The sequence below is a fragment of the Lemur catta genome, chromosome 20, assembly GCF_020740605.2.
Source record: "Lemur catta isolate mLemCat1 chromosome 20, mLemCat1.pri, whole genome shotgun sequence".
Lineage (NCBI taxonomy): Eukaryota > Metazoa > Chordata > Mammalia > Primates > Lemuridae > Lemur > Lemur catta.
Window position 1 is genome coordinate 4,845,020 of NC_059147.1, and position 19,616 is coordinate 4,864,635.

Here is a 19,616-nt window from a genome sequence, read left to right on the forward strand (position 1 = left end):
GGAATTTTTATCACTAAAGTGAAAGAGAATTAGTTCAAGCTTTCTTAGCATCAATTTGGCAAAATCGATCATAACACTTAAAAGGAGCATATCCTCTGTCCTAGCTGTTTGTAGGAACTATGTTCTTTATTTTCTCTATTCTGATGCTTTGACATCTGGGGCCTTGCTAACTCTAGAAGGACTGCCCCTCCCAGGCTTAGATAACTTCCAGAGATAGTAAACCACTTACCAGACAGTGTGTCTTTCGTATACAAACTGACCCATCCAGAGCCCGCACCTCCAACTGCCTCCTGCGGGGCTCTCCTAGGCTGGACCACACCTGCCGCCCTCATCACCCCCGTGCAGGTGTCAGATGGAGCAGCCCCTGTGCTCCGGAGCCCAGTGAAATTATTCAGACTGGCCGATCTTAACCCTGCGTGCCCTGCCTCGCCGCCTCCTGCCCACAGAAACCACAGAAACTGCTCTTGCCCTCACTCCACGCCCACCATCTTCCAACTGAACCCAGTGCGTCCCCATGTGGCTCCCTCCCCATGACATGGAGTGTCCCCTTGTCCTGGATCTCTGAGTAATAACTACCTTTTCAGTGGCAGTCATCTCCTGATCTGTCATCCTTGCCATGCCTAAATAATAATGAAAACTATATTTTTAAACACTGCTTTCTAGAAATAATTCTGTTTTTTTTGTTTGTTTGTTTTTGTTTTTTTTGAGACAGAGTCTCACTTTGTTGCCCAGGCTAGAGTGAGTGCTGTGGCGTCAGCCTAGCTCACAGCAACCTCAAACTCCTGGGCTTAAGCGATCCTTCTGCCTCAGCCTCCCGAGTAGCTGGGACTACAGGCATGCACCACCATGCCCGGCTAATTTTTTCTATATATACTTTTAGTTGTCCAGATAATTTTTATTTCTATTTTTAGTAGAGACGGGGTCTCGCTCAGGCTGGTCTCGAACTCCTGACCTCGAGCGATCCACCCGCCTCGGCCTCCCAGAGGGCTAGGATTACAGGCGTGAGCCACCATGCCCGGCCTCTAGAAATAATTCTGAATGAGCCCCAAGATACAAATATTAGATGTTCACCTGATTGCAGCTGACAATAGCAAAAAATGTGATATAATTTGATTGACAAACAATAGTAAATGGTTAAATAATTTAGTCAGTACTTGTACCATGGGATGCAATGTAACTATCAACAATGTAGAAAAATACTGTTGTTAAATATTTATGTAAAAATAGCAGTTCATTACTTCCAGTGAGAAAAAGTCAGTCAATGTTCATTTCCTCCCCAAATGGTTCAAAATGACAGAAAAATAAAGTTTTTAAAGATACAAAACCACATGAACACACAGTGGAAGAGGAGAGGACAGCATTTTGGAAGCTGGAAATTCCACAGAGCAATGAGAATTGCTTTTAGAGCAGGGAACCTGAAAGTCAATGCACAGAGTGGAGGACTCATCCAAGCAAATACAAATGCAGAATGGAGACAGAAAAGACTCTCTGATTTACAGGTACTACGTACCTGTGAAAGTGAGGGTGCAGGTGTCCCCCATTTATGCCCATGGGGAGTACAGCTCTCCTCGTTGAGATCCACTCCCAGGATAAAGTGTCTCACAGGCTCTTTGCCTCTGTCAGTCGTAGCACTGGACTGACCCTGGGTCTCTGACTACCTAATTGCAACAGAGTATCAGAAAGATCTTGGCAGGTGTCAACATTATGTGATTTCTGTCCAGAGATCTGAGTGTCAAAAAGAGGAAGCTCCCTGAAGCTCAGGGAAGTGGCTGCAGTAACAAAGACTCTTGATGAAGTCAATGCCTGGACGCCAAACTAGGGGTCATGATGAGAGACAGGATTGTCCCTTCCCTCATACTACCAACTAACCATCAATGGTCCATTTTTCCCATTGAGGAACTTGTTTTCAGAAATGTACTTTTGCAAATCCATTGTCGCATACAATAAAACTAATGAAAGAATTACATAGTAATGAATAAGAATCAAAGTGTACCAGTCTTTCTAAAAGTACCAAGTGCGTTAGTCAGGGTTCTCTGGAGAGACAGAAACAATGGATATATGAGAGTGGATTTATTAGGGGAATTGGCTCACATGATCACAGGGACAGAGAAGTCCCACGACACACCGTCTGTAAGCTAGAGGACTAGAGAAGGCACTGGTGTAGCTCATTCCAAGTCCAAAAGCCGCAGAACTAAGGAAGCTAACAGTGCAGCACCCAGTCTGAAGCCAAAGGCCTGAGAGTGCCTGGGAGGCTGCTGGTGTAAGTCCCAGAGTCCACAAGCCAAAGAACCTAGAGTCCAATGCTAAAAGAGTGGGAGGAAAAAAAGGCATCCCACTGGAGAAGGGAGAGGGAAAGCAGAGCGAATGAATCCCCCCTCTTCTGACCAACTGGCTACCCCCCTCCCCAGTTAATTGGATGGTGATGCCCACGTTAAAGCACAAATTCCTCTCCCAGCCCACTGACTCACACGCCAATCCCCTCTGGAAACACTCGCACAGACACACCCAGAAACAACACTTCACGAGAACACCAGTGGATAGGCATCTCTCTGTCCAGTCACACTGACTCCTAACATTAACCATCACACCAAGCACTGACAACAATATGGAGCAACTCTTCCTGCTCATAGGAGAGCAGGTGCATACAATTACTTTGGAAAACTTTTGGGAGTGTCTACTAGAGTTCACACCCACAACCCCAATGGCCCAGCACCTTCTTAGATATACATTCAAAAGAAATGCATGCATGTAGTCATTAGAAAATATGTTCTAGAATAGTCAAAGGTAACAACATCTATAATAATCTAAAACTAAAAACTATAATGGACTGAATCATATCCTCTCTAAAAATTCCTGTGTTGAAGTCCCAACCCCTAAAGCAACTACATTTGGAGATAGGGCCTTTAGGGAGGTAATTAATGTTAAATAGGTCATAAGAGTAGGGTGCTAGTCAAGTAGAATTGGTGTCCTTATAAGAAGAAGAAACACTGGAACTTTCTCTCCCTGACCATTGAAGAAAGGCCTTGTAGGAAATAGTGAGAAGGTAGCTGTCTACACACCAAGAAGAGAGCCCTCAACAGGAATCAAATTGTCTGACACCTTGATCTTGAAATTCTAGCCTCCAAAAGTGTGCTAAAATAAATTTCTGTTGTTTAAGCCACCCAGTCTAGGGTATTTTGTTATCTCAGCCTGAGCAGAGTACTGTACTCTCCAAATGCCCAACAACTATAGAATCGATAAACTATGGCATACTCCCACAATGAGTGACTATACAGAAATTATAATGAACTACAACCACATACAACAATCCATATGAATCACACAAACATAATGTTGAAAGAAGGAAGTCAGTTGCAAGAGTACATGATTCTGGCTGGGCACAGTGGCTCACGCCTGTAATCCTAGCACTCTGGGAGGCCAAGGCAGGTGGATCATTTGAGCTCAGGAGTTCGAGACCAGCCTGAGCAAGAGCGAGACCCCCGTCTCTACTAAAAATAGAAAGAAATTATATGGACAACTAAAAATATATACAGAAAAAATTAGCCAGGCAACGTGGCACATGCCTATAGTCCCGGCTACTTGGGAGGCTGAAGCAGGAGGATTGCTTGAGCCCAGCGGTTTGAGGTTGCTGTGAGCTAGGCTGATGCCACGGCACTCTAGCCTGGGCAAGAGTGAGACTCTGTCTCAACAAAAAAAAAAAAGAGTACATGATTCTGTTTAGAAAAAAATACAAAACCTGGACAACCCACTCTATGCTGCTAGAAGTCAGGCTAGTGGTTATCATGTGAAAGACAGGCAGGAAGTGGGTAGTACGCAGGGTCTGGGTGCTGTAAAATTATTTCTTGATCTAGGTGCTGATGATGCCAGTGTGATCAGTTAGTGAAATTTACAGACATATATTTTGCATAAACGTATATATGTATGTATGTATACCTGTATGCTTTGTTGTGTATATGTTATATTCAGTTGAGAAACTTAAATGTTTGTACCTGGTCTTAAAAATTGGTGTCTAAGGGAGGGATCAAGATAGCTGACCAGATGCAGGTATCCTGTGCTTCTTCCACAGAGAGGAACCAGAATAGTAAGTAGATACTTAAATTTTGAACCTGCTGCCTAGGGGACAATGCTAGATTCACCAGAAAAGCAATGGGAAGCACCAAAAGTAAGTAAGCAGAAGACTGAAGGCGGCTTGCAGGGCCGGGGACTGGCTGAGAGCTGGGAGCAGCCCCTGGATGTGGGGAAACAGTAGGAGAGAAACCTTCAAGCCCCTACATTCTGAAATGAGCTTCTACAATCTAAAGGCCATAGATGACAAACCCACAGCTGACCTCCTACTTAATGGGGAAAAGTTGAAAGCATTTCCTACAAGAATAGCAACAAGAAAGGATTCCCACATTCATCACTTCATTCACTATAGTACTAGAAGTCCTTGCCAGATCGAGAGAATAAAAAAGAAAAGGCATCCACACTGGAAAAGAGGAAGTCAAATTATCCTTGTTTGTTGATGATATGGTCTTATAGGTAAAAAACACTAAAGACTCCACCAAAAACTCTTAGATTTTATAAATGAATACAGTATGTTTCAGGATACAAAATCAAATCAACCTACAGAAATCATTAGCATTTCTATTCACCAATAATGATCTAGCAAGAACCAAATCAACAAGGCATTCTCATTTACCATAGTTTAAAAAAAACCATAATAAAATACATAGGAATACATTTCACCAAGGAAGTGAAAAATCTCTACAAGAAAAACTCCAAAACACTAATGAAAAAACTGTAGATGAAATGAACAAATGGAAAAATATCCCATACTAATGGATCACAAGAATATAGCTAAATTGACCATATTGCCAAAAGAATTCTACAGGTTCAAGCAATCACGATCAAAATGCCAATGTCATTTTTCACAGAATTAGAAAAGTAGGACGGGCGCAGTGGCTTATGCCTGTAATCCTAGCACTCTAGGAGGCCGAGATGGGAGGATCGCTTGAGGTCAGGAGTTCGAGACCAGCCTGAGCAAGAGTGAGACCCTCGTCTCTACTAAAAATAGAAAGAAATTATATGCACAGCTAAATATATATATATATATATATATAAAAATTAGCCAGGGCATGGTGGCGCATGCCTGTAGTCCCAGCTACTCGGGAGGCTGAGGCAGAAGGATCACTTGAGCCAAGGAGTTTGAGGTTGCTGTGAGCTAGGCTGATGCCACGGCACTCTAACCTGGGCAACAGAGCAAGACTCTGTCTCAAAAAAAAAAAAAAAAAAAAAGAATTAGAGAAGTAATTCTAGGATAAATGCCTGTGGAACAACTCAACCTGTCATCTAATGCTTCGCCAACAGAAGTTTTTCTCAGGAAAGTACAAAATTCGTGACAGACTAAGAGAGATACTTGAGTCTAGAATCGGGGCACGAATTCAGCTGTGGTCATTCTACCGGGTCTCAGCAAAACAAACTTGGTTGCTTGAGTTTGTTTTGCCCTATTACATGAGAAAAGCGACTCCAGATTTGGTCATTTCAACTTTGGGGTCTTACAGAAGGCAGAGGAGTACGGTTGTTAAGAGCTTGGACTCAGCAGATGGACTAGTTGACTTTTGTACTTGTTAGCTTTACTGTGCCTTGATTTCTTAATTTTTAAATAACAGTACTTCAGGGGTGAGGCTTAAATGAGATAATCCACATATATGGGATAGTTATCATGTGACAAAATCAATTAATGTCTAAGACATACACATTGACGATTATTTAAAGATTACTCCTTAAGTTAGGGAGACTGGCTTAATTATTGAAAAACAGATGTTTATATACATTTAGTAAGCCAAAACATAGTTTTTTAATATTTTCTCTCCCTTAAGCTTTTCTCCATGGAATCTTTCTGTACATGACCAAGCCAGAGAGAAGACGCTGACTCGGAAAGCAAGCAGGTAACCATTTTGAAATGGCTAACTCACTGTTTCTTTTCTATAATGTCTTCATTGGAGAATGCTCATTACAGAATAACTTTTTGGGAAACATGTTTGTACAGTGCTGAAATCTCATCTTTTTTTTAAATGTCTGTGTTTGTACCCAGAAGAAGCCTGAAGAACAGCACAATAAAAGAGTTCATGTTGCTGGCCTGTCATGGGTAAAGCCTGGCTCAGTACAACCTTTCAGTAAAGAAGAGAAAACAGTAGCAACTTAAGAGATGGTGAATCTGGTACACCATGCACTTTCCTGCTGGACTCGGGCCTGGTTAAAGCTGACCAATGGCAAAGGACTGCCGCAAGAGTGAAACTGGGAATAATGACTGACGATCAGTGTTTTCCATGTATGCGTAGGTTCTAACAGCAGGTTTGGGAAACCTCTCTCTAAGTAATACATTCCTTCTCTCAGAAGTGTCTTAGGGCGGTTATCTAGTTCAGTACTCCAAATTATTGGGGACCTTGAGGCTTAAGTATTTTTCTGAATATAATGCTAAAGGTAAGTTGCATTCATTTAAAATAATAAAGCAGACAGAATTCAACACTATTTAATAGTTTTTAAATCAGTGGTTTCAGTTGTACATGTCAGGAAGTAGAGAAGAGAGGTATGGACAAAGCAGGTTCCATAACTCAGCACTTTTCAGTGGAATTCAGTTTGAATTTCAGTCTTCAGCCTGCTGTCTTACTGATTTATAAACTGTTACCACTGAGAAAGATATTAGTCAAGCGAGAAGAAACCAGAACGCAAATCACTTACTGTATTTTATGGCAGGAGGGAGAAAAAGTGTTAAAATGGTTTCTAATGAAGTCAGATATTTAAATGATGAATGTCCAATGTGTTCAGTGGAGACAAAATAAATCAATAAATGATTGTTTTTTGTCATTTATACAGAAAATTAAATACCCTTTTCTCAATATAACTAAACAAAGACTAATTTATAAATGCTATATTGAAAAATACACTTATCTTCATATAAAATTACAGTAGCAGTATCTTCAGAGGTTTTATAAATATTTTTGCAGAACACTATTCTAATTGAACAGTGTAAGTTTCATATTTGTTTCAGAGAATTATGAAGTTACCCAGTAACTTTGTTTATACTGATTCAATTTATAATTGAATTGTTTCCCTAATAAGATTATTAATGCAACTTTAAAACTGCTGGACCAATAGTCATTAATAAAGGTATATAGATTTTTCAATGGCTGTTAAATAATATCTTTTTTTTTTTTTTTTTTTTGAGACAGAGTCTCACTCTGTTGCCCAGGCTAGAGTGAGTGCCATGGCGTCAGCCTAGCTCACAGCAATCTCAAACTCCTGGGCTTAAGTGATCCTACTGCCTCAGCCTCCCGAGTAGCTGGGACTACAGACATGCGCCACCATGCCTGGCTAATTTTTTGTATATATATTTTTAGTTGGCCAGATAATTTCTTTCTATTTTTAGTAGAGATGGGGTCTCCCTCTTGCTCAGGCTGGTCTCGAACTCCTGACCTCGAGCGATCCACCCGCCTTGGCCTCCCAGAGTGCTAGGATTACAGGCGTGAGCCACTGCGCCCAGCCAATATCTTCTAATTTATATAAATGGTACTATGTACTAATAAAAACCTAAATTCACCAACCTATTTTTTTAAATTGCGAGAAATACACCCAAAAATATTTTAAAATATACCAACTTACTAGATACATGTCTCTTAGGTAACTACCTCCTAAAGGAAGAGGTCATAATTTTTCATATTAATCCCCTCAGTTAAACTTGATTAAAATCTTTCCATAGCCAGCTGATTCCTACATAACAACAAAAAACTGGAGAATTTAAAACACATGCCCAGAAAGTGGCTATGGGGGCTTTAACAGTTTTAAAAAAGTACAAAAGCATTAACGAAAATATTGGATGTTTAGTCTGGAAGTTTTGTGCTTAATAAAGTTCACCGTGTACAAAGTGCTATCACAAATATACAACAAAATCTGGGTTACAAAAGCATGTGTTTTACAGCCCTAAAGTGCCACCACTTACACAGGTTCATTCAGACATTGCACAACCGAACAATCAAGCGCTGCATCACACCTAATGGGGAAAGGGAAGAAGAGCACAAAGGGAACAGGAGACCTGGGCTAATGACCTGGGACCTCCAAATCTGGGTGTGCTCTCCTTTGTTCTGATTTAGGAATGCAGAAATCTCACACTCCTACCAAGTGTTTTAGGACAAAATACCTAATTTTTGTTTTGCATGAGGACTACAGCTGACCAGAAAACAGGTAGGGATGAATTTGAAATACAGTCCCTCTGTTGGAGCATGTCAACAGAGACCTCTTATACTCATATGTGAGAACACTTTGTCGTCAGTAGTACTTGTAAAAGCTTTGCCAAAGAGATAAAAATCCAACTCTGGATTCTAAGCAGCCTTGATGGTAAGCACTGAATTGGCAGGGAAAAAGGCAGATGGGATGAATGAAAATATCCTATGGATACTGGAAGCAGTCAATCCAATTTCTCACAAAAATGTCCCTTCATGTTACTAACAGGCTGTAATTGACTGGCTGGATTAAGGAAAAGAGCTCCATAATCTAGATGCACTAAGTGATGCTACTAAACAGTTTGTAGAAAGACAATTTCAATGCAAGAGACTAACCTCAGTGGGATCCTCGGTCATTAGCTACATCTTGGAGACGGTGTAATAAGGCAGAATGATTTTCTGGGCAAATTCCTTTTGCAGGTGATTCACTTTCATCTTCCAAAAGAATCCCTCTCTTTTCAGTTGGAGTTTCTCCTGTCTGTATCATACTGTTAATTTCTCTCAGTCTCTATGGTGGGGAAAAATAGATATTAATATAAAAACTTTAAAATGCTAATGCACATAGCTCAGTATTAAGTCAAAAAATCTCAGATGAGTTCAGCAGTTTACCTGGAAAAATCTGACCACCACCCTTAACAGAGAAAACAAACACTATATATCTTGCCAATTTCACGTAGCTGGCTGAGACTGATGACTATCTGGGTAAGAGCTGAGTATTTCTATTTTTAACAAGCTCCTCCATAGGTGTTTTGCTATATACATTTCTATAATGTATGAGTTCACAGATCTGTGATTTTTTGTAATTATAGAGCATCACATTGCTATGTCACATTTAGTCACTTAGACACATATCCATTTTTCTTTTTAAAAAACTATGATTTTCGGTGGGTGCAGTGGCTCACACCTGTAATCCTAGCACTTTGGGGCTGGGTTGGGAAGACTGCTTGAGGCCAGGAATTTGAGACCAGCCTGAGCAAGAGCAAGACTCCATCTCTGCAAAAAAGTAGAAACATTAGCCAGATGTGGTGGCACATGCTTGTAGTCCCAGCTACATGGGAGGCTGAGGCAGGAGGATCGCTAGAGCCCAGGAGTTTAAGGTGACAGGAAGCTACGATGACACCATTGTACTCTACCCAAAGTGACAGAGCAAGACTCTTGTCTTAAAGCAAAGTTACGAATTTTATACAATATTATACCCTTTCTTCAGTCCAGTATTACTCATTTTTTAGTAGACATTCTCAATCAGGATTTCACTAGAGAAGTAAGCCTTAATTTCCTAAGGTACCCACTGTAGGTTATAAATTAGTGAGATCTAGAATGGTAAGTTATATATTAACATTACCCTTGAGAGAATTGAGAAAAGTTACTCAAATTATTTTCCATGCAGTGGACTATTCAAGTTTCATCAGATACAGAAAAGCACAGAAATTCATTATATACAAAAAGAATTCTATATGCTTTCTTCATGTTCTAAACAGCAATAGAGCTCAGATCTTTATTCGGTTTCACAGAAATCCATTCTATAATTTTTTTTAAGTCAATAAAACGATCTGGGTAGATTAACTGCATTCAGAAGGTGCTCTCTGACTTAGAAGGTTTCTTGCAGCCAACTTCTTCACTGTATACAAAGCAGCGCCTACGCTGAGAGGGAAAGACATCTTGTACACGTCCAGGAGAATCAACAGCAGCCAGCAGCATTCACCACATCGCCCACAGGTAGCAGTAAGTTGAGCTGGTTGATCTAATAATGAGAATCTCTTATATTTATGAATCTCCTTCAGCTCTATGATTCTTTGTTTTTAATTCTGCATTTTATTGGGCTATCCTAGTGGCAAAGGCATGCTACATAGCCTATAGAAGAAAGTTATGCAAATAATGTAACTGTACTTTGAGTACTGAAATTATTTCTACATAGAAATATAAAAAGGACATAACATAACAGGGATGTATTTCACTGAATACAGAACTTGGGCAGATTAAATGAGGAGAAAGGGAGAGAAAATAAATAGTATCTATAGGCATATGATTAAGTATATTTGTCTGAAAAAGATGCAAAAAAAAAAAATCTGAACTACTCTGAGGTTGATCATTCCCACTCAATTTAATAAACATGTCTCATGAAAAATATAGCTCAAAATACAAGCATATGCAGAATAAGGGGTTCTCAGTTCCTAATTCAGAAGAGTAGCTTTAGGTGGAAAAGATGTTGTATAAGAACAAAACTGATGGAGTTTCCATTTAAAAACAGAAGAATTGGATGTTATAAAGAAATTCAAAATACCCTCTTATTAAAAGGTGATACTTAAAGAATCTGGGATTAAAACACTTCAGAAAATTTTCAGTCAGAAACTCTTCCTGGTACATATTGTAGGTTGACAAAATTAATACCTGAAAATTTAAATAATATCTAGATAAATATTGTTTTCTTACCTTTTGCATATATAAAAAGCACCCAACAAAAATGGAAAATTTCTGACACAGTACAGGGCTGTCACCTTTGGGAGAGAAAAAAAAAGTCATGAGACAACAGAAGAATTAAAACAAAAGACATCCCAAGTGACTGTAAATTAGGTGTGAAATAAAACCCACAGTTAGAGGGAGTGATACTATAATAGATTCAGCTTCCCATGGAAAATATGCAAGAAGTTCTGCCCCAACAAAATATTGGTAGGAAATAGTGCGAACCCAAGGAAAGAGCTTATCTCAGAAAAAAAGAAAATTCGAAGAATTTTTAAAGTTTTTTGAGGTCAAGATAGGTAAGGTGGAAAATAAAAGAATAACAATAGTTCTTTTGATGACCTTAGCAAGGCTATGTGCTTTAAGACTCCCAGACACAGTCAGATATTTCCCATGTTTAGTGGTCTATACCCAGGGTAGCTAATTGGCGAAAGTCCCTACGTCTGACTTGTGCAGTCACATTTTTGGTTGCTTAGGTGAAAAAAGGAAAATTTATGTAAACAAAGACCCCATACGTTTTGCAATATGAAAGCCAATCTCTTCATAGCTAACACAATGAAAAGCAAAAAAAAAAAAAAAATCATTAAAAGAAAACTATTGGTGAAAAAGATTATATATGAGATCACACTTCTTTTTTAAGACTAGCAAAATAAACTGAGAGATCAAAACTGTAGCACAGACAAATGTGTATTACCAGGTAACAAATAAAAACATACCGCAGTTTTCTTCCTCTTTGTTGATGAGGTTGCTCCTCTTGAGGATATTTAAAGATATCCTGAAAAATGGGTTCATATTTCTTAAAAATTACAGTAGAAACAGTGAAGTTTCTTTCTAATCTCTCCGTATGTTCTCTGAAATGTGAGGGTAGACTTCCCATGTCTTCCCACTTCTCCATCTTATTGAAAAATTCAATTAAGCCAATATTAAAAATAAAAAATGAGATATTTTCTTAAGTGACATAAAGGTAAAGTACATAAATATAAATAACTAAAAGCAAATCAGATTTATCTCATTAAATTACCTTTAGACAGTGAAATAAAATCACAATTATGTCTCTGAATAGATTAATCTCCTACAGGTTGGTTTATTCCTCTAATCCTCCTAATCTACTTTTTTTTTTTTTTTAGATTACCTAAGATTTTTTTTAATTATGAAATATTTTAAAATACAAGCAAAATTAGCAAGAATAACATAATCGACATTCATATGTCCAACTGGCAGATTTAACAAACATTAACATATTGAATACATTTCATGTTTGCTTCAGATTTCTTTAAAAACTAAAAACACTACAGAAATAGCCAAAATTCCCATGTGTGCTCCTCCCTAATCCCATTCCCTACCTTTCTTCCCCAGATAACCACATTCCAAAGCTAGTCTTAATCCTGCCTATGTATTCATACTTACTATAAATATATATATATGTACCCATAAGCAGTTAAGTAGTTACATAAATGGTATCAAACTGTAACATTCTGCAACTTGTTTTTTTCACTCAATAATGTTTTTGAGATTTATTAATGTTGATACATAAGATCTAATTAATTCATTTTAAACTGCTAAAACATTCCTTCATATGAATATACCATGACCTTTTGCAATCACTCCCCAACCAATGGAAATTTAGGCTGTTTCTAGTTTTTCATAGTAACAAAAAAATGCTATAATCAACATATCCTTGTACACGTTGCAGGAGTTTCTTTAGGAACTATCCCAAGGAGTCAGAGAATGTACACCTTCAATTTTACTAGGTACTGCCAAAGTTCCCACTAAAGTAGTTATGCCAATTTATATTCTCACAAATGTACGCCAGCAATACAGAGTTCCTATTTCCCTGCATAAAGACCTAACTTGGTACTATCAGATTCCAAATTTCCCCAAACTGATGAGAATGAAACATTGTCTTGTTTTTACTTTGAACTACCTTGAATACTAGTACGATTGAACATCTTTCCCTGTATCTATTACCCATGTGAGTTTTGGCCTTTGCGAAGTCCTATTGGTTCCTCATTTTTGTTGATTAACTATTTGTTAATAATTCTTTATATAATTCTGGATACTGATCCTTGGTCAATTTTATGCATTGTAAGTATCTTTTCCCAATCTGCTCCCATAACCGGCTTAGTCCTTTATGGCCAAAAAAGTAAATAATCTGAACCCACAAGTAAAAATCTAAACATAAAAAATGAGTTTTTGAAAGGGAAATAAAACCAAAACGCAAGATTGTATTATTGGCATTAAAATGTTAGGTACGTTTAGTTTACTATAGTTAATTATGAGGATTCCATAATATGACCTTCACTTCTAAAGTTCTCTGACAGTCTACTAGGTTACTCTGCCTCTAGTTTTCTTCTTCGTAATAATTGCACTTTTGCACCCTATTCCTATTCATTAATAAGTCTATTTCTGCATGTTCACAGTCCAGTCATTCAACTCTCTATGCAATGCTTTTTGTTCTTAGGCCTAAATATACCTCAGGATGGAGTTAAGGTTAACAAATACACTATAGTTAAAATATTACATGTCCTATTATTTTAATAGCAAGTGATTTTTTAATCGTTAGGTCCAAAAATTTTGACAGTGTTAATTCCCCCCAAAATGCCAAGCATCCTTTTTCCATTAGTCTGTAACAAGCCATAAGGAAAATTCATCCAGAAGACACAAATAAGTGTAATCAATTCAATTATACAACAGATAAATAAAGCAACTTCTGCCTCTTCTTTTAAACATTATTTGACCCTTTCTGACTGATTATAATAGTGTCACTTAGCCCACAAACAGGAAACCAGGGAATATTTACACGTTCTTTATATATTATGACCCAAGTCCTGTGCATGTAGTTCTAAGTATACTATAATACATTTACTCTTTCAACCTAGGGTGTCTCCTAAAGTTTCTCAATAGACTTATTTAAATTTCTCCCAATATTACACTATGAACCTTTAGAAGTAAACTCTTTCATACAAGTGCCTAATACATTAAAATTTAAATATCTTCACCAAAGAAGTAAAATAAAATGGATATGAACTTTGATGTAATAAAGGAAAGCCATGCCCCAGCTTCTAAATTCAGCATTCCACAGGTACAAATGCTCAAAAAATGATGTACAAAGAGAATTCTTACTATCCCTGATTTATGAGCAATTATATTAGTCGTACTGTACTTTTCAAACTTTAACATAGTTACCTCTGCTCTGAACACCGCAGGATTCTAATTAAGAATACAAAGTTTCCTTCAGCTGTCCCTTTGCTCATGGTTGGAACAGATTTTCTGCAAGCCACATATCAGGCACATGCTAACCAATGAAGATCATTTCCCTGTAAAAGAAAAGAAAATTGATTTTTAGTTAATGAACTACATATACGTCAATACAAAAAATTCTTAAGTTTAAATTCAATGTGTTGTTTCTATGTTTGTAGGAAACTATTTTCCAATGATGGCCCTATCCCATGTGTTCTTTTTATGTGACCCTGACATTCTTCCACTGAGAGGTAGGGATCTGTGTCCCCTCACCTTGCACCTGGGCAAGGGTCAGAGTTCCTTCACATTGAATAACTGGCTCAACCATAGCACAGGTGGACGTGATGCTATGTAATGTCAAAGATAATAAAAGGCGATACAGATTCCACCTGGCACTCTCTCCCAGGACATGTGTCTTGGAAGTCCTGAACCAATATGTAAAAGGTCCAGATACCCTGAACACCCTACTGGAAAGACCTCATGGAGGTTAGTCACAGAGAGAGAGAAATGCCCAAGGAGCCCCAGCTGTGTCAGTCCCTAGTTGCTCAAGTCTGCCAGGTGAAGCACCAGTCACTCTGAAACAGAAACGTGACATCCAGACTATGCCCTGTCAGAATTCCAGGCCCACAAAGTCTGCGAGCAATCTACATTGTTGTTATATGACACTAAATTTTAGGGTAATTTATTATATAGCCATAGTTAGCGGAAACAATATTGTTGTTTATGTATTTTTAATCATGCTCAAAATCTACAGTAGAGAAATAAATGCAAAATTAAGCTTGAATATACATCCTGCTAATTTTATACATAATCAAAACATATACATGAATAAATAAAACTTATTTTTGTAACCTTATGAACTATTGTGGATCCATTACCACAGCAGTCCCCAACCTTTTTGGCACCATGGACTGGTTTCATCGAAGACAATTATTCCACGGATGGGGGAGAGGGTATGGGAGATGGTTTGGGGATGACTGAAGTGCATTACATTTATTGTGCACTTTATTTCTATTATCACTGCCTTGTAATATATAATTAAATAATTATACAACTCACCATAACACAGAATCAGTGGAAGCCCTGAGCTTGTTTTCCTGCAACTAGACAGTCTCATCTGGGGGTAATGGGAGACAGAGACACCTGAAGTGTGTTGCTTATGTCCAGTCTACTCTGTAACCTCCTTCGGTTGCTGTCACTGCAGAAAACCCTGCTTCACAAAGACAGGATGTTGGAAATGGAAACAGGCTTTTCAGTGCTTTTGTGGCAATCTCAGGATATTCCACCCTGACTTTAATTCAGAACATATGGAGATGTGAAGTTGTCTCATATTTTTAAGGCCACCGTCATTTGCTATCTCAAGCAGTTGATCCTCTTCTAACACGGAGTACATCTATTCACCTGGCTTTTTCACAAATGGGTCATGGATCCATTCTTTCCTAGTTTGGGGGGTCTCTGTGGTTGGGAATTAATGCTCAAACTCTTTTGAAAGCTGAGATAGGTGATCATGCACCAGCTGGAAGAAAGAAGGCCCTGGCTCAGCCTCTTTCAAAACCTCTGATAATGGCCGGGCGCGGTGGCTCATGCCTGTAATCCTAGCACTCTGGGAGGCCGAGGCGGGTGGATTGCTTGAGCTCAGGAGTTCGAGACCAGCCTGAGCAAGAGCGAGACCCTGTCTCTACTAGAAATAGAAAGAAATTATTTGACCAACTAAAATATATATATAGAAAAAATTAGCCGGGCGTGGTGGCGCATGCCTGTAGTCTCAGGTACTCGGGAGGCTGAGGCAGTAGGATGGTTTAAGCCCAGGAGTTTGAGGTTGCTGTGAGCTAGGCTGACACCACGGCACTCACTCTAGCCCGGGCAACAAAGTGAGACTCTGTCTCAAAAAAAAAAAAAAATCCCAGTGTTCACTCGTCACCCTCATAATTCCAGTCTGACTTTGAATGCAGCCACTTTATCTGCCGACTTGAACACAGTTGTCATTCTCCCCGGAAGTGACAGATTGAGTTTGTTGAGCAGGATGAATATGTTACACAAGTAAGCAAGTTTTGCAACCCATTCTGTGTCACTGAAATGTGCTGCCGGTGGTGACTGTTTTTCTGAAAGAAATCTCTAGAGTGGCTCTCATAACTCCAAAACCCTGGCTAGTGAGCTACCTTTAGAAAGCCATCTCACTTCTAAGACTAGATGTGTGTGCTCTGTGTCCATCTCCTCACAGAGCTACGTGAACAGACATAAGTTAAGGACATGTACTTTAACGTAGCTGATAATTTGAATCACATCCTGCAAAACGTTGTTTAGTTCAGGTGACATTTTTCGGTTGGCCAGCATTTCTTTATGGATGATACAGTGCATAGACTCACATTCAGAAGCGACCTCCTTGACCCAAGTAATGAAACCAGAAAGCCATCAGTCATGGTAGTGGCTCCATCTGTGCATATATTGACACAAAATGATCCATTCAGTTTTCCTGATATGTAATCATTAAGACCTGAATAGTTCGGCAGCTGTGGTACTGGTTGGCAACAAAAGTGCACATATCCTCATACACATCCTCCTGAAAAATATATTGCACAAAAACAAGCATTGTTGCCTTGTCAACAGTGGTACACTTGTCAACCTGGATTGTGTACCATGGTGACTCATTAATCCTCTCTAACAATTGGGCCTCAATATCCTCTGCTATTTCATGAAGTTATGGTGCTAGCCGAAATAGGAACACGTGTCACCTTTTGAACTGCACCCTTTCCTAAAAGTTCATGGCAAATGTTCTTAACAGGAGGCAGGATCAACTGTTCACCAACAGTAAATGGCTTCTTAGCTTTAGCAATGCGGTTAGCCACTAAGGATCATGCTCTCAGTACAGACACATTTGATAAAGTTGATTAAGTGGTGGCCTTCAATAATTGCTTCTGTTCTCTGTGTTCGTGTTTTTTCCCTCTGAAAAACTCCCAAGGCTTGTCTTTTAATGCAGGGTGCTTGGTCTCCATGTGGCCAAGGAGTTTTGAAGTTTTCCTGGCTTCATTGGCTAGCCAGTCGCCCCATATTATACAAAGCTGGCTTGGAGAATGTGAATCACCTATTGCAATGAACCTGCAATTTAAGTAGGACCCTTAGTACTTTCTTTTTAAATGCAACTTTCATTTTGTTGGCAGTCTTAGAGTCTCCTGCTGTCTCATCACTGGGTCTTTCCCCCTTTTCAAAGAAGCTCTCCATCAACATTTGTTTGTTACTCACTGTTGCTAAGGTTAGCTTGTGGGCTTACTAAAACCGTGACTGAGACAAGTGTGTGGTACAGTGTGGGGGAAAGAGGCACAGAATGAAGTAGCAAATAAAATAATGGATGGGCCACACACAGACTAAAATAAGTGTCGGATTCTGACTTAAAGCCTACCACAGATGCACAATTGAAGTACATCAACTCACTGGCCACTAGAAAGCCTGCCACCAGATGCAGCTCAATTGTCACTTGCCACTGACTGATAGGGTTCTGATATGAGTCTGCAAGCAATTGATTTATTATGGTCTCTGTGCAAACTTCTCTGCTAATGACAATCTGTATTTGCAGCTGCTCCCCAGCGCTAGCATCACTGCCTCAGCTCCACCTCAGATCATCGGGCCATTTATTGGTAAACTGGGCTAAAAAGCTGAGACTAAGGTCAGTAATCAAAAAGATGGAATAACCAAACATATTTTCCAAAATAATTTACTAACCATCTATTCTGCGTCACTTGCTTATGTAACACTAGACTTTACACAGCATAACCTCTATGAGTTGAAATACCTCAACTGTACGGTGATAATGCTTGTTCTGTCTTATTTACAAGATCATTCTGAGAACAAAGGAAGAGCTTGTTTGAAGGCACTTATGCCCTTCACCAAAAGAGTCCTTCACTTTCCCTAAACACAGGAAAGCACTGAGGGATGAACAGGAACATGGCCTACTCAGCTGGATCATGCAAGTATATGAAAGAGCTTAGAAAACTTGAAAGCACCGTCCATTTGAGCACTTTATGTGCCCAGAACAACATATCACCTTATTTAACCTTCAAAACAGCTCTGTGAGGTAGGTACAAATATCTCCAGCTTGCATATCACAAAACTGATAAGTAAATTGGTTAAGTAAATTGTTTGAAGTCATCCATGTCTGTCAGGTTCTAAAACCACCATACACTACCTTTTCTCTGCAGATACAACAACTGGGAGAGAGAACTAGTAATTGAATTAAAATTCTACGAAAGCAACTACAAATTAAAAGAAACCTTAGCAGGATGACACACAGGCAAAAACACCACATTCTATTTAAATAATACCTTGGTTAGGTCTTCATGTCCTGAGCCTATTCTACAAACTATTAATGTTTATATAAAACTACTTGAGAAAATCAGATGGCATCAAGTTTAAATGCCACACACACATGCACAGCTGGTAAACAATCCGGACTTCCGAGTCACCTCTCATTGGCCCACGCAGGGGAGGTGCCTACAGAGTTGACAGTCACTCGCTAGAATGGCCATTTTTTTCGTTTGCAAACCCCGTCAGAAGAAAGGGACATAACATCCTTGGATCATGGCAACAACAGGAGTCCTGTGCCACATCTAGGGTGACCAAAAGGTCCTCAAGGCAGTTACAGTGCTGATTCCTAGGGCGTCTATATCCGGGTGGGCAGAAAGCGCATTTCATCTGGCCTGGGAAGATTAGTCTTAATTTGCTTACACACACATGGACACAGCCCAAAACTTAACGCGTTTGCTCAAACCGACACAATACTTGGGCAAAGGCAATTTGGTACAGTAGGAAAAGAACAGAGAACCCTGGAGACCCAGGCGCTAAACTCCGGTTAATCGCTGCGCAAAAATGGGCAAGTTCCCGCCGCTTCTACGTACGGTCTTGACCAACTACACCTGTGCACTCCACTGACCAGGTGGGTGGGGAATCAAACGAGTCACAGAGACCCCTTTCTAATCGTGACCCCAGCGTCATCTCAAGCCTCGCTGCGCTGCTTTAGGGCGCGAGGTGCTCCCCATTCTGAACCCGAGAGGGAGGAGCAGCGAGAGCGGGTTCACCTTCAGCGCCGCTAAGGGCCTTTGAAACGCCTGGTTTCCAGGACTGCGGAGCGCGGAGGATTCCCGCCCTCTCCGGGCCGGGACCCCGGAGCCAGCGGGAGGGTCCCTGAGGGCGCCCCCCGGGTGGGAAGGCACCCATCCCCGCGGCCGGCACGCCGACCGGGCCCGGGAAGCCGCTCTGCTCCCCCTAGCGCACCTCCAGCGTGTAGCTCTCGCTGATGCTGCGGTAGCTGCCCCAGGCCTCGGCCCGCGCCGCCTCGTCCACGTTGAGGCGGCTGCACAGCTCGTCGAACCGCTGCTGGGTCTGAGGCGCCGGCGACTCGGCGGGCTGCGCGGCGTCCTCCGCCTGCCCGTCGTCCTCCTCCACCTCCTCCGAAGCTGCCGCCGCCGGAGGGGGAGGCGGGGGCGGCGGGGACTGGTCACCTCCGGACGGCATGGCGCACACCGGGCAGCCGGTCCTCAGATGAAGTGTGGGCCCGGGCCCGCGGCCATTCAAACCGCGAAGGGCCCGCCCGTCGGCCGCCAGCACCGCGACTGCGCCGCCGCCCACGCGCCGGGCCCCACGCAGCCCCCGTAGTTGTGAGCACGG

At 40.5% G+C, this 19,616-nt stretch overlaps 1 protein-coding gene across 4 annotated transcripts in view; it reads right to left on the minus strand.

Annotated features, from left to right (window-relative positions):
* LOC123625344 (liver carboxylesterase 1-like) overlaps positions 1-19,310 on the minus strand; it is a 64,046-nt gene extending 44,736 nt beyond the window's left edge. The window contains exons 1-5 of one of the 4 annotated variants that reach the window (XM_045533746.1): positions 19,224-19,310; positions 13,905-14,035; positions 11,435-11,493; positions 10,692-10,756; positions 8,598-8,769 (exon numbers count right to left, since the gene is read on the minus strand). The gene's annotated coding sequence lies outside the window, so the exon portion shown is untranslated. Of the gene's footprint in view, positions 1-229; positions 293-8,597; positions 8,770-10,691; positions 10,757-11,434; positions 11,504-13,904; positions 14,036-19,223 lie in introns of those variants that run through there. The other 3 variants (XM_045533751.1, XM_045533747.1, XM_045533748.1) reach the window with 3 other exon arrangements.
* Between the last annotated feature and the right edge of the window lie 306 nt (positions 19,311-19,616).